This window comes from Paroedura picta, chromosome 4 (genome assembly GCF_049243985.1).
Source record: "Paroedura picta isolate Pp20150507F chromosome 4, Ppicta_v3.0, whole genome shotgun sequence".
NCBI classification, from domain to species: Eukaryota; Metazoa; Chordata; class Lepidosauria; order Squamata; family Gekkonidae; genus Paroedura; species Paroedura picta.
The window spans coordinates 49857432-49873380 of record NC_135372.1 but is presented as its reverse complement, the minus strand read 5'-3'; the positions used below and the strand labels follow the sequence as shown (position 1 = coordinate 49873380).

The 15949-nt window shown below is 43.0% G+C and overlaps 1 protein-coding gene across 6 annotated transcripts in view; it reads right to left on the bottom strand.

Annotated features, from left to right (window-relative positions):
- Positions 1-15949, bottom strand: part of LOC143835330 (uncharacterized) — a 337087-nt gene that overhangs the window by 228137 nt on the left and 93001 nt on the right. For 3 of the 6 annotated variants that reach the window (XR_013230097.1, XR_013230098.1, XR_013230099.1), the window contains exon 1: positions 919-1099. The exons of the other annotated variants lie outside the window; for them this stretch is intronic. The gene's annotated coding sequence lies outside the window, so the exon portion shown is untranslated. Of the gene's footprint in view, positions 1-918; positions 1100-15949 lie in introns of those variants that run through there. 6 annotated transcript variants of the gene reach the window in all.

Here is a 15949-nt window from a genome sequence, read left to right as displayed (position 1 = left end):
AAGCTCCATTTTAGAGCTGGTTCTCCTGCAATGGTAAAAAAGCAGCAGCCCACGATGAGAACAAACTCAAAGAATGGCAGCTTTCTGTTACTGAAAAATAAGAAGAAAGGAGGCAAAGACAGAAGCAGAAGGGAGGGGACCACAAGAAATTCATTCTCTAACACAAAGACAATATATTTAGCAGAGAAATGGGAGTAGTTGGGCAATTAAAATGATTGGGAGCTCTAATTATCTAAAGGATTGCACTTCTTGGTATTCTAAGGGGTGCAGAACATCAAGGACAACAATCTCCTGTTTATTTAGTCTCTCAGAGCTGTGGCTGAGCAAGTTATATTAGAACACAAGGAACCATAGTCTGTATTTATTATAGCAGGGAGGCAACAGATGGGAACAGAAGTAAATCTCATTCATCTTCTACACTGGATAGCTTGAAATCTTGATGTTTTAATTTGATGAGATTTTATACTAGAATTATTCACCTAGATAATGCTAGTATTCTTAAAATGATTGACATTCAAGTTTTACCTTTCTGCATTTGTTAACTATAGCTGAAATTAGGTGGGTTACTGAATAAAGCATTGGCAGTCAATGTTTAGTAAATGATATTTTGGGTTCCCACTGAATTTCAAGGAATTCTGAGGCTCCTGAGAAATAAAGAACCACCCCCACTCCTTGACCCTTTATGTTTTCTACTGTGATAATAATGTTTAAATATCACACTAAAGAATTACGACAAAACTGACTGAAACTCAATGAAGCATTGAACATAGTTTTCTGGAGACCAATGAATTTTGAAATGGCAGTTTTAAAAGTATTTGTCCCTAGTATCCAAGCTTAGCAGATCAGGGACAAGCATGCATTTCTTCAGTTCCACTATTCAGAGAAGCATTCCCAAAATTACAAGCTTCCGGCACTTACTGTTGCATACCCAGGTCCTTCTAGTGAGGACTCCGAGGAAGACCCTTGTCAGGACATACCCGCCTGAGCTGGATGAGAGCTTGGCCCCACCAGATGTTCAACAGATAGAGAACTTTTACCAGCAGAAGGGAATGCAGCTGCAGGCAAACCAAGGCTTAGACTCCAAAGTTGTTGAAGACACTCCCATTCCTCCGCCTACCCTCCAGCTGCAGCTCCCTATCTTATCAGCTCAACTTAGCTAATTAAACAACAGGCTAAGAGAGTTCCAATCTAAAAGGCACCACACCAGGTTAGCTGTTGCTGACTGCAGGAGCCTATAAGCCATCACAGAGTGAGGACGGAGAAGCTGCAAGGACTAGTTCAAGTAGCAACATCATCAAATGATGATAAATTTGTATTTATGAACAAGCCACCGCAGACTCAAACATCACACGTATAGTGTTGGACACTAACTCGGATTAACTGTTGTTATAGGCAGTCTAATCGTCACATAATTTTATTTAAAAACATAAAAAGAAGTAGGTTCTTATATGCCGCTTTTCTCTACTCAAAGGGGTCTCAAAGCGGCTTACAATCGCCTTCCCTTTCCTCTCCCCACAACAGACAACCTGTGAGGTGGGTGAGGCTGAGAGAGCCCTGATGTTACTGCTCAGTCAGAACAGCTTTATCAGTTCTGTGGCCAGCCCAAGGTCACCCAGCTGGCTGCATGTGGGGGAGTGGGGAATCAAACCCGGCTTGCCAGATTAGAAGTCCACACTCCTAACCACTACACCAAGCTGGCTGGATCAGGCCACTGGTCAATCTTGTCCAGGATCCCGTCCCTCACAATTACCATTCAGCTGCCTTAAAGATTACTGTCATGAAATAAATATAAAATATAACCATACATCACCACAAGATTTGTTATTTTTCTGCCTCCAGCACTATAAAAGATATCCTAGTGGTAAAATTCACCCTATCTGTGGCTGATAACGGAGGGCTGAGGTAAACTTGACAAAGATTGTTTTTCTTTTAAAATATAGGACAAGAACATACACACATAGTGTGAAATAGTTTTTCTCTTGTATCTGTTACAGAAGCCATTTGAACAAATGATCCCCAAGGTGCCTTCACTGGTGGATTTCCTGAAAGCACCTGGGTTTTGGCCACTGTGTGTTGGACTAGAAGGGGCACTGGTGTGATCAAACATGATTTATCTTGTGTTTTACAAAATTGTCAATAAAATCTAAGTAAAGCCATATTTGAAAACACGGTACATAGAAGGTAATTTTACAGCAGTGACTACATTCAACTTCACAGCTCTATAATGGCATCTAACTCATTAATACAACTCTGTCCTTTGAAAAAGACAGTTCTTTCAGAGCCATGTGGAAGACCTTAAATGTTCTCACCTTCTGAGGGAGGAATATTGTGGCTGAAAATTGTAGCTGAAAAGATCCCCTCCCTGGTCCTTGCCAGATGTGTCCATTAATTATGGCCCCCAGAGGATGAACCCCTGTTTAGACATCATGTATTTGGTGGAAGCGATCTTCAGATACTCTGGGCCTCAGTTGTTTAAGGCTTTCAAGTACTTTGTATGGAGCCTATAAAGAGCCTAAACAAACAGGAAACCAGTGTGGATGGTAATCACACTGTTTTGATCTGACCACACCCTGAATCCATCATAAGGACTCTCAGTTTTGAACCAATGGAAGCTTGTGTATCATATTCAAGTCTCTTGTAGACCACTTTATAGTAATCGTATCTGAATATTACCAAGGCAGATGTGTTATTCAATCACATGTAACTAGTCAGCTTTCTTCAGGAACAGTAGCCATTGCCAAACAAACCTTGGCTGATACAGGTGGTTCTTTCTGATATGTTTGTCCAAAGTCATAAAGTGATGGGAAACTGATACACACACATCTGTTAAGCAACCTATACTCCCAAAGATTGTGGTTTACTGAGCCAAAAGGACCATCTCCTTCCATTCTCTTAAGTTATAACATTCTGGTTCAACTTGTAAGCCTCCAACTCCATTGTCAGGGGCTTGAACTGCCAAAAGCAGCTTTATTGCCAATCAGGAAGCTAAACCAGGGGAATTAATGTGCTGGTATAGAGCCATGACTAGCAGGCTGTGTTTGGCTTTATAGTTACACGTATTCAGGTCTGAATTAAATCAAACCGCTCTCCAAAGGACAGGAGTCACTGGCATGGATATGTTCTTCTGTTTTATCTCTTTCCTTGTTCTGAATGAAGGACAGGGTCTTGTGACATTGGTCTACTTCTTAAGACATTTCTTCCAATGGAAAATGATACAGAATTTGTTTCTGCCTGTTGGTGACTATATCTACTTTGTCAGCACTGCTTGCTATCAAAATTCTGTTTCATTAGGACATGGCCTGCATTCCAGAATTCCACATGCTGTCCTGGCACGTGGCCGTTCTGCAGCTTCCCAAACTAGCCAGCCAATCATTGCCGTGCTCAAAGATTTCACGGACATGTGAACTCTTATCCCTTTGTCTTCAGGCTAGAGCTCCCTTGCCGAAAGAATCCATTTTTAGAACTAAATATACTGTGATACAACAAGTCATGCAGAAAGCTCATGTATTTGATTTGTGCTCATGCAAGATTTCTTCCTAGCATGCCGGTATGCAAATCAATGTGAAAACCAAACAACTAACAATGTTAAAACAAAGAAAAAGCAATGGCACACATACCAAAGGGATTTTCTCAGGATGCTTTTAGAGCAGCATAAGGTATTATTTAGGAAGTCTCTGCAACCACTGCGACCATGACCATGTTTTTGTCTCTTTCAGATAGCCTGATTCTGTTCTTCTCTGGGAGCTTTTGCAACATGAACAAGACCAGCACTGGAGCAGCTGCCAACTCCCCCCCCCCCCTCAAAAATCCTTAGTACTATTTTGCTACATTTATAGACCGTCTCTCCATTAAGAAGAACCACACGGTACAGCTTTGTTGGGAATGTTCTGCTTCAGAATGTAGAGTGTTGCTTCAGGGGCTTTCCGCACCGGGATCTTTGTAGCAAATTGGTTGCTGAATGAAAAATCGCCATTTAAAATAGTGGAATTCGTCGTTATGCATACCTGCCTTTGTAGTGGAATCCAGTTGCGTTTTGTAGCGTTTCCCACAGGCTTCCGGTCTCGGCAAAAATCGCTAGAAAGGAAGCGCTCTTGCCAAGCTCGTCCCGCCCCTGGCCGTCAAGCAGCCAATGGGCAGCCGTTAGCATGCTCCCAAACAGCCCCTTTCCCTTTAAGAAAGTTAAAAAAAAAAAACACCCATTGCAACGAATCTGTGTTGATTCGTTGCAATGGAGAGACCCATCCAGCTGCCCGGTGTGTTTAAGCTGTCATTTGATCGTTGCCACGCTCCCTCCGAGTGAAAAAAAAAAATCCCCCCCCCTCTCACGGGCCCGATTTTCGTGTAAAAAATAAAGGGAAAATACATCAGCAAACGGGCTTCTCTGTTGTTTGTGTCCAAAGTGTTGTTTGTGCTTAGTGATTCTGGGGAGGGACTGAAGCCGGGGAAGCCTCTAAACAGAAAGAGGCTCGCTGGTGCGTTTATCCCCGCTCGCTCGGAGAAAAAAAAATGGTGATCGCTTCGCCGGAAGATCAGAGGAGAGAGCCAGGGGGAGGAACTTTGTAGAAACTGCAACAATGTTAACGCACAGGTCTTTTTCGCTAGTGTTGCAGATTGGTTGCAGGAGTATATCGCTTTCCGGAGGGTGAATCCACTTTTGGGGATTTCCCTGAAAGCGCTACAAGGAAGCGCTTTTTGCGGATCGGTTTCAGGTGTGTGGCAGATTGTCAACGACGTTGTGCATAACGGCAAATCAATAGCGTTTTCAATTGGCAACCATTGTGCGATTTTGAAGGCGTGCGAAAAGCCCCTCAATTCTCCCATGCAACAAATATGGAGTTCACATGTAGAACTGTCCTTGATATGCCAAATGCCTGCATGTATGACATTCCATTCCCCATCCCAAGCATTTAAACATTTCATTTCTTCATTGCAGATGATGAAGTCTCCCCAAAGCTACATCACATCCTTCTTCTGAATATGTACCTCACTTCTAACTTGGCTGATATGTTAGGGACTTAAGGTAAACATTAGAGGCCATTTGCTCTCCCCTTCCTCCAAAATTCTCTAGTACAACATAGAACTGGCCCCTGGGGGTATGAACGGCTCCCACTATGTTAGCTAAACAAAGCTTCCATGCATAGAGGTACTAAACATCTGAATATTAGATGCCAGTGACAGACAAAATGGGCAGGCCATCATTATGATGTCTTTCCTACGAGTTCTTAGTAGGGAAATGGAGTCAAAGTCAACTGAAAGGGCCCATGTATTCCCATTTATTTGGACAGCACAAATAAATAGGAAAAAATGAAGAAATGTCATACATACATTCATTCACTGTCCTAAAGCCTGAGAACTTCCCTCAATACCCCACCTCTCTTCTCTGCTCAGCTTCTGCTTATGCCAGTAGCTGGGTGCAGGATGGGAAGGCTACCCCGGCCTCTCTCAGCGGCACTCTGTATCTTCCTCTCCACACACAGTACAAGGAGGATTTGGTCAGGCATACTGATCCTTGATAGAAATATCCTTTGCCAACTGCTTGTTAGGAGAGAATCCCCTCTCTCCAATGAGAGCATCAAAACCTCCCTTGAACGACTGTGAAAGGCCAGCTGTCCCCAAGAAGCAGGATCACCCAATCCAAATGCAAGGCACACGGCTAACTTTATCATGACGAGCCCAAAACAGACTTCTTTTGCAGCTCATAAGTCTTTCCCGCAGCAGCATTAGCTCATCGAAAAAGTGCCTTTGGGGAGTTCTTGGTTTTCACTCCCCATCTCTGTTTTCATCGCATGCTTTATTTGTTTCCTCTTCAGCATTCTCCCAATCAGTCCCTTGCTACTTTTAACCTTCCCTCCAAGGTTCTGCCACAAGAAAGCTCTCTGCTGGCCATGTACGCAACTCTGAGCCTTCTTGAGTTTATTAGTTCACAGAGGGCCCTAACTTCCAGAAGAATTAGCTCGCTCTTTTGTTTCTTGGTCTGCCGGTACCCTACGAGAACTTAATAAGAAAGCACAGGTTTGTGTCTAAGCTGCTTTTAATGGAACTTGGAGGGGCCACTTGGCGACACTTCATGTCTCCAGTGAATCGCTCATTATAGCTCTAATAAAGACGTGTGTCTGTGTTTCTTTTTTTTTACAGGGCTGGAATGGAATACCAAAAGGAAGTACGCATTTTCGTTTGGAATCATATAGAAACGTCAAACAAACATTTCTTTTCCTGATAGAATGGCAGAATGGAAGTTGCAGAAACTTATTCACCAGTTCCTGCTTGGCCAGTCTTAGTGAAGCTTAAAAATATATGCATCCTTTAATGTCTGGAACATAAATGAGAGGCTTTCTTTAAAATGCAGCAGAGCTCTATCGTTGTTTCCCCCGAAGGAACTCAGGGTGGCAGACATCCTCCTCCTGCATTTTAGCCTGTGAAGTAGGTTAAGCAACAGACTCAAGGTCATTTGGTGAACTTGAAGGGAGAGTGGCTATTTGAGCACCTGGCCTACCCCTTCTACCATGCAGAGTTCTATGTGAAACAGCCTTCTGCTCCAACCCACAGATAGAACTTTAGCTATTTATTTAATTTATTTATACCTCATTCCCCCCCCCCCAAAGGGACCCAAAGCAATTAAAAAAGTTCAGCCATTGTAAACTCACAACAAATCTGTGAGACTGTGAGATTGACTGTGAGATTAGGGTGAGACTGTGAAATTGACTGAAGCTTCCATGGCAGAGTGGGGATTCAAACATGGTTTCCCAGACCCCAGTCCAGGCTTTCTCAACCAGGGTTTCTTAAAATCCTGGGGTTTCCCAAATTGATGGGAGTTAATTAATTTATATATCTATATGTTTTAATTTGTTAAGCATTTATCAGGTGATATGACCATATATGGTCATGAAAACCCCACCCATCCACACAAATGGCCAATGATAGGGAGGGAGTGGGAAAGGGAGGGGGGTCCCAGGTGGGCAGGTATACAGCTATGCCTCCCACCATATTCTCCATGATCGCACCACTTCTGGGGTTTCTCGAAGCGTGAAGAATGTTTCTGGGTTTTCTCAATGGTACAAAAGTTTTTAATGTAAACTGGATTTTAATTTTTAAATGTTTTAACTTTTTTTTATGGTACTGACCTCAAGGAAAGGCATAAAATCCAAAAGTAACTTTACAAATAAAAATAAATAATACATAAATATATACAAAACTGCTTATATCTACTAGCTTTAAGGCTGATCTAGAAGTGTCTTCAATAGGAGGGGCTTGGGTGATATGCCCAATATAAGGGTTCCACAGCCGCGCCCGCGCACTGCGCATGTGCAAATGCACCATGCGCGGCCCGAATCGCGGCCCGACCCTGATTCCCTCTCCCCCCCCTCCCACAGTAAGAAGCTTCCCGGGCCGCAAGCTTGCGGCCTGGGAAGTTTTTTACTGCGGGGGGGCGGGGAGAGGGAGCCGCGGCCCGGCGCCATGGCCTTCGCGGCCTGGCACCGGGCCGCGGCCTGCAGGTTGGGGAACACTGATCTAGACTATATCTTTGCCTTTATAATCCTAGACAAATGCAGAGAGAAAAAATTATGGTGAGTAGCCACATCCACTTGCCTCCGTGCACCTACAGATTAATCCAGCAGTTGCCTTTTGGTAATCAGCACCACACAGTTCCTCATCAATCGAGGAAGCACTATTATCTAACATCCCGGTTTAAATAAGAGCTCAATATCTAAATAAGTCGCTTTATCCCTTTCTGGATACAACAAATATGGACTAGCCTCGTTACCAACATTCCTGTCACTTCAAGGGCACTGCGGCCATCTCTTTTAAATTTAACAGATTTGCACTGGAATGCTAGAACCTTTGAGGAGATTTAATCTCACAGGAAATTTAAAGCCAATCTCTACTTCCTGTGACCTAAGGTTGGCTCTACTTTGTTCAGACGTTGTGCTTCATTACATGGTTGGTTTAAACTCCCAACACTTTCCCTCATTCACTAAGGAGGAACATGGTATTTTTTCAGAACTAATTGTGTCAGTAAACCCTTGACAAAGAATAACAGGTAGCAAAACCTGCCTCTCCCCCTTCCTTCAAATGATAAAAATGGCAGGTAAGGTCACTGCAGTTGGTATGAAATAGAACATGAAACCTTTTGCCGTTCGTGACTAATCTACAAGAGCAGGGAATCAGTCATGTTGTATTTCATTCTAAAGCAGGTGAAGGGAATGGTTTTAAAGCATTGCCAGAACTGGATTATGCTTAAAACAGAATTCCATTGCATTGCTTTCCTAATACAGCCCGCAAATGAAAAAGTGTTCAACAATCAGTTGCATTCCAGCAGAACAGTAAATAACATGAGCATTATTAACAGTGAAATTTTCATTTACCAGCTTCTAAAGCTTCAAGGGTGTGTGTGGAGGGAAATGATAATTAAAGTTGTTACTAATATTGAACCTAAAGCAAAATCAAAAAACAGATTTGGGCATTCGTCTTTATAAGAAACAGTTGAGACACTCAAGGATGGATATAAAAGTACCAGAAAGACAAACAAAAGATGGCTTTCAAATACCCGAGGTTATGTCCCCATATGTGGCTGTTCCTCCTCAGGCTGGAGAAAATTCCTCCTCTGATGAATTTTAAGTAAGGTGACCAGACTTTAAGTGGGACACCATTGACTGGGGGGATTCTTGATTACAAATTGGGTCCATATGGAGCAACAAAAAGTTTCATAGAACGCAAAAATAGTATTGTAACATATATTTTTTAAATTTCAACGTAAGTACAATTTGCCAGGTACCGCCAGATGTCCCTCTAAAAGTTTTAATTTTAAGACAAGTGGGAAGAGAATGCTTTCATGGTAAAGGCAATACCGAATAATCCTAATTCTTTAAAATTTATAATTTTTATGTTCAACTTTCATTGTACTCTTTGTCATTTTGTGAGGGTAAAACTAATGAGACACTGATTTTAATAAATTGCCCAATATTTTTTTCCACACCAAATTACCCCAGCAAGTTTCCACAGCAAGTTTGGGACAATTCAGCAGAGGTTTTGTCATTCCCTTTTGACGCGGCTTCACCGATAAAAACTGCCCTCCCCCCGCCAAAAAAACCCCAGGCTGTTATTAACCCTGGAAGAGCATAACAGGCAAACAGTATGTTTGACTTTTTCTCCTTCCAGTACTGATAACAGCTTGGGAGATGTCAATTTTTGTAGGCAAAATGGCACGTCTAATGGGAAAGGCAAAACCTAATGATACTTTAACTTTCTTATCCTTTGTGGTGCAACCTGAAAATTCCCATTTTCCTTTCATTTCTTCCTCGTATATACCAAATTCTTAAATCTATCTTCTTATGCCATTTGCTGTTACTTCAGACTGATTTTTTTTTGTCCCTGTTAAAATGTATACATTTCCCTTTATTATTTATATGATAGATCCAGTGTAGGGCATTTATTAAACTTTTAAAAGGCATACATTGTATGTATGTAACATATAACGTGCATATAAAAAAACCATGCAGCTTGTGTGTTCACAATACAAAAGAATCTACAGCAACAAAACATGGGGGGCGCAGGAAACAATACTTTAAATGAACATGAAAAGAAATGACACAGGAAAATCCTTCATCCCTCTCTCCCGCTGCACAGCAGACTTGATCCAAATTGTGTCTTTCTTGCTTCCATGCCTGCAATTTACTTTAATATTGCTGGGCAGCTCACATCACAGATATTCCAGAATGTCGTCTGCCTTAGAATACTTGCTAGATGGATGTTTAGCTGTGGGGGTGTTTCAGTAACAAGAGTTGCTTGCCTTTCAATAACAGCTGCCACCATTTTAAAATATAAAATGGTCAAGAGGACTGTTAAATGTTTATTCTGTTATTTTTTTTTAATGAGTTGACCGTGAGATTCCACTAGCTTTGGTTCAATCTTGCTGTCACCTCCTTACTAGTACTTCAAAAAAAATCATCTTCTCATTAGGGAAAGAGTGGAATGTTATTCTTTGCCAGGAGCCTACGGTTAAAGGGGACAGAGCATTTTTTTCAAAGTCAGCGTCTAATCCCATTATAAGGTCCGATACAGCTGCAGCAGAGATAAACTGGAGAGCCATTTAGAAAATTTAGGTTAGTTATAATAGCCTGAGCAAATCTATTTCTAACTTACTATATTTCCTAATTCCTAGTTTAATCCTGTGCCTAGAGAATTTCACGGCGTATTAATGGTTTAAAAAAAAAATACATATACCCCAAGTTACAGACGAGGGGCTGCAAAGGTGTGGGCCTGAGCTTTTGAAATATCCCTAAGAAGCCTAGATACAACATTTGAGTTCAGCAGGATAAGTAGATGCAAAACAGGATAAGGCTCCTGGATTTCTGCAAGTCAAAGAAAAGATCAGCTGTATCTGTGTAAACTCCTTCTCCTAAACCACTCTAGATTCTACAGGAGCTGTTTCCTTCATCATATCTAGTCACTTTATCATAATATTATGACAAAGACTGTATAGAAGGATTAGATGGGACCACACTGCTGTGAGGTTTTGTGGTTTCCCAGTTTTCCACCATGTTTAGTTGTTTTATAAATTCAAGGTATGTATCAGTTTAACTCCAAACTCATTTTGTCTTAGATACCATGGGCCACTGCACATTATTGCATTGATAGTCTCCCCCACCCCATTAATTCCATAACTGGAACGGAAAGTGTTCCTGTTCTACTGCATAATTTCACCCTTGACTTCCCTTGCTACATAGGCTTTTCCTATATGGAGACCTCCATGAGGCAAGCCATCTTCTCCTGGCAAGCCATCTTGGAACTCCAAACTTTCTGGTCTGCATAGATAATGATGGCAATCTGCTTCCTTGTCCTTCCTTCCAAGATAACTTCCCCATTCAGGATAAACAAGCTTCCTGCTTCCGTCTTTCTCCTGAAAAGTATCTCGCTTGAATGGGCACATCACACAGGGAGAGTATTGACATGTATAATTTTGACCTTGTTGCAGCTGAATATTTGAACTGAATATTGTTCTCTTTGTGTATATCTTATTTCCTGCTATAGTAAAACTTTGTTTCAACATCCCTGCTCTATTGCTTAAATGACCCCTTAAAGTTGTTTATGTGTGTCATCCCCACTACACTGGCTGTTAAGGCCGAAAAGTCCCACATCTGGCCCATTCTCCAGCAATTGCACTGGTTACCAGCCAAATTCTGGATCAGGCTTAAGGTCTTGACAATTACCTTCAAATATTCAGTCTGGGCCCAGCATACCTGAGGGACCAACTCTCTGCCTGTGTCCTGCAAAGAGCTCTGTGTTGTGTCACCTCCAACCATGTAGTGATCCCTGGCCCCAAAGAAGTCCGCTTGACCTCAACCAGGGCCAGAGCCTTCTGTGTACTGGCTCCCACAGGAGATCAGGGCCCTAACAGAACTAAAACTGTCCCACAGGGCCTGCAAAAGGGAGCTCCTCCGCCAGGCATTTGGTTGAGATCAGCCAAAGATAAACAATGTCGACTGGGCTCCATATTCTGAACCATCATATGACTGTTAGATTGCTTACTGTTAGAATGTTATTTTCTCTGTTTATTGCTATTAGTATTACTGTTACTGTTATTTGATATAGTCACAGAATTCAATGTACTGTTCTTCGTTTTTGTTCCATGTGAACCACCCTGAGCCTTAGTGGAGGGCGGTATATAAATAGAAGGAAGGAAGGAAGGAAGGAAGGAAGGAAGGAAGGAAGGAAGGAAGGAAGGAAGCTGTAGCGTCCTTTGAACAGGACTAAGCTTTCCTTGTTATGCTTGGCTTCCCCAGAGTGGATTTAGAAGCAATGTAAGAGACTAGCTTTATTCACATAACATACAACTAGTATATGATAAGTACCAGCTCCCTGCTTCTGTCTTGAATGGGCACATCACACAGGGAGCGTGTTGAGATTTAGAATGTTGACGTTATTGCAACTAAACATGGTCCTCACTGTAGTGAGTCCATCACAGTAATGTAGCTGTCTTTGGGTGTGGAATGGTGGGGTATAACTTGATTAATGTCTTCCAAAGCAAAGATAGCATGGGAAAGGTCAATGGTAGAACACACTTCTGCATATAGAAGGCACCTGGTATTCCCAGACAAAAGCATCAGAGAGAATAAGCTTTCAGAAAGATCTGCCTGAGACCCTGAAGTGCATCTTCCAGGCAGAGTAAACAATGCTGAGCATGATGGACCAACATTCCAACTTAAGGGATGGCAACTTCATAAGCATTTGTTCATGTTATACCTGCTTCAGTCAATCGTAGAACCTCTTGGGAAGGCCTGTACAACTTGAGTACTATCAAGCCAAAGGAGGCCTACCAACCACTCTGTTTTAAGTCTTTGGATCCCTTATTCTAATTTCTTATTACAAAAAAAGCCAATAAATTTATTTAGGTCTTGGTGGGCTCCTGGTTGAGGTCCATTCAGCTTGGTGTTTCCACGGTTTGCTTTCATGGTATTCATTTAACAGATTACAGTTTTGTTTCCCATGGAGGGAGCACTTGCATGAATGAAAGCCATCATGGGAGAAGGATTTATATACATTTCTGCTCATGCAACAGACACAAGTACACTAACTCGGGCTTACTTGAGTCTGATTTATGAGTAGAACTGACAGAGGTATAAATCTTGCCTACATTGCAGTTTTCATTGTGGGACTACTTTGTGAAGAAAACAAGTAGGTTTTTAAAAGTCACACACCAGGGACAGCCTATCCAACAAAATGGTGCCCAAGTGATACAGGGAGACTTTAACCTGTATCCTTCTAATACAGGCATGCTGCAAAGTTCAGCTGTTTTTCAATTTTTCCCCCCATAAAGCATGATGTGCCAGCAGGCTCTGGGCACACACTGCAATGATTTATAACAAAACATAAACATTTTCTGACAGTGTCAAAGCAAATAGAGTCTGATAACAAGATATCCTTGATTCCCTTCTATTGAGAGTCCTCAGGCAAAAACTTAGGCACATAGATGAGCACTGCTCTGTCCCTTGAAGGTCAGAGGACCAGCTGTGATGGACCAACAAGAGAAGCAAAGCTGAAAGCACGTCACAGAGAACATTCTGCCTCCAGCACTCGGAAGTGCTAAAACAAGAGTGTCTAGTGGGAGAGGGATATGGCTTATAACAATGGTGCTGCACAGGAAAACAGATAAAGACCACTTACAGATCTTTCTGTATAAAGGCCATTTACCAAGATTTTGCTGGGAGACCAATGAAGCACAATGAGGAGAAGCAGATAAACCCACCCTACTCATTGCTACCAAAAGCAGGAAGCAATTCTAGCTTCCCATGCCAGTTATATCACTAAATGCAACATTTTACTCTTGCTGCATGTTTATATGCAGAATGCTGAATATGGAGATGCTACTGCAGAGAAGACACCCACTCTTAGTGACACATGCTTCCATCCAAACTGGGATGGGTCCAGTGGGATGCAATTCTGTAGAGCGGTGCTCCCCAACCACGGGGCCGCAGCCCAGTACCAGGCTGTGGTGGGGGGGGGAGGCGCGGTCACTGGTGCACCAGTAGGCACACCTCCCTACCCCCCACGGCGTGTACACTGGTAGGCCAGTGGGCATTTGTGGGCACCGGCGCCCGCGCCTCCCCCCCCCCCCCGCACAGCATGCTCCCGGTGCAGCGAGCGCCGTGCTGCGGGGGGGGGGGCAGGGAGGCGCTCCTGCTGGTTTGCTGGTGCCCGTGCCTCCCTCTCCCCCCCTGGTCCCCGGTCCTCCCTCCCCACCCCAGTCTCCAGCCTGAAAAAGGTTGGGGACAGCTGATGTAGAGCATTGCTGTGTATACAAAAAAAGAGCAAGGGTCCAGTAGCACCTTGAAAACATTGTGCAAGGGTTGGACTAAGTGACTCTGGAGGTACCTTCCAACTCCATGTGTCTATGAATCTATAAAACTTGTGGCAGAGTATGAGTTTTGATTCTATTTATCAATATATATGAGTTACAACTCAGAAAATAATAACAGCTAGCTTACTCTAATCAGAAACACTGGAAACTGTTAGCCATCTCTCAGCATTACAGGCAACTTCACCTTACTGTCCTGACCGACCAGTTAAACCACTGCACCAAAATGTAAGCTAATATGAAGTCTAGTCTACAGTATACTTGCTTAGAATTATGTCCCACTGATACGTTTAGTGGAGGGGGGGGAGTTCACTTGGAAAGCTGAGTTTTTCTGAGTTTTTCTGTCCTTATTCTGTCCCACTGAGTTTTTCTGTCCTTATTTCCCTTTCCCCTCCCTTTTCAATTCAGTTACCTGCAGCTGTTCCCGCTTTCCATTTCTTTATGCCTAAAATTCCCTTCTGATGTTCTGTCACCTCCCTCTACTCTTCATATCTGTCCTCTTGGTGTCTGCCCCCTCCCACTCGACTGCACTAAGGCCATCACGATGAAAGGCAGGAGTCTAGTGCACCTGGCCATCGCATCTGGATCTCACTCCAGATGAAAACCCCAAGGCCATTTGAAAATGTAATTGATGTGCATATATTTTTTAAAAATCTCCATAAACTGCTTTTGAAGCCATGTAGTTTTTGCTTTAACAAGAGCATAAACAATACATGATGATGACAATGAGGACAACAATAATGCATAGTGCCCCAGTCCTATGGCAGGGCCATGGCTCTGTGGCAGAACACTTGCTTTCCAGTTATATCACTAAAGGCCCAAGTTCAATCCCTAACACCTCTGCTTGAAAGGATCAGGGAGTGGGTGATCTGAAAGATCTCGGCCTGAAACACTGGGGAATTGCTGCCAATCCAAGCAGACCATACTCACTGTGACAGACAGTGTAAGGCGGCTTCATTTGTACAGTTTGTGTGTGTGCATGTGGAGTCACAGTTTGGAGCAAACCCAATCAGCAGGACTTACTTCTGAGTGAAGGACATGTCACCTAACAATCTGCAATGACCTGAACTGATTAGCTTGACAGAGATCAGGGAGGAACTGCAATAGCATTGGGGGGGGGATGAGACACTTCCCTCCATTGTTGAGGGAGCCTGCACTATAGTTCCTCCATGTTGACATTCAGGACACTGGGCAGAAAGCATATCATATTAATACCCACCATAGGCTTTCAAGAGGAAGACACCCACCAGGTCCTCTGCATGACTGCCCACCTAATCATTATGCAGTTACTTGGTTCATATGATGCAGGAGACTGGGTGCCTTCCTGTCCTTGTCAGACAGGGCATTCCATAAAATGGGAACCATAAACATGTGTACTGGGAGTTGTTAATTTTGCCCATTTGTAGTTTGGCACCTGCAGAAGACCTTGCTCAGAAGAATGAAGCTGTTATGGCAGTGCAAAAAAAAAAAAAAGGTACAGGAGGCCCCACACATAAGAGGGACCAACCCTATGAAGGGTTTTGTACATGACAGACAATACCATAAATTGAACCCACTAACAAATGGACAGCCAAAAGGGTGTCTGCAGAATGTTCTGTTAAACTCCTGATAATAGCCAAGCCATGGCATTGTGTACAGCTGGCATTTACAAATTGATTTTGAGGGATGACCAATGTACAGTGCATTTTAGTAGTCTAGTCTCCATGTTACTGTGGCTTGGATCCAGATGGCCAGATCAGCCTTATGAAGATAAGAGGCCATCTTACAGGCTAGGCTGAGTTGGTAGAAAGACTTCTGTGCAGCTTACTTCTCCAGTACTAAAGTAGAATCTGAACTCCAAGGGTCAGCTAAACTCCATATAAAGTGGGGAGAACAGTGTCCTTCAAGACCTCCACCTTCCTAACCAGCATCACCTCTGCCTTTTCAGGATTTAGTTTCAATTGATTGACTTTTAGTCCATTTACCACAGCAGCCAGGCATCACCAGGAGATTCTGCCTCGACACACTTCAACAAGATGGCATGGTCTATCATATCAAAGGTTGCAGGTACATCCAATAAGAGCATCAAAGAGGCATGTCCATTGCCTACCTTCAGAG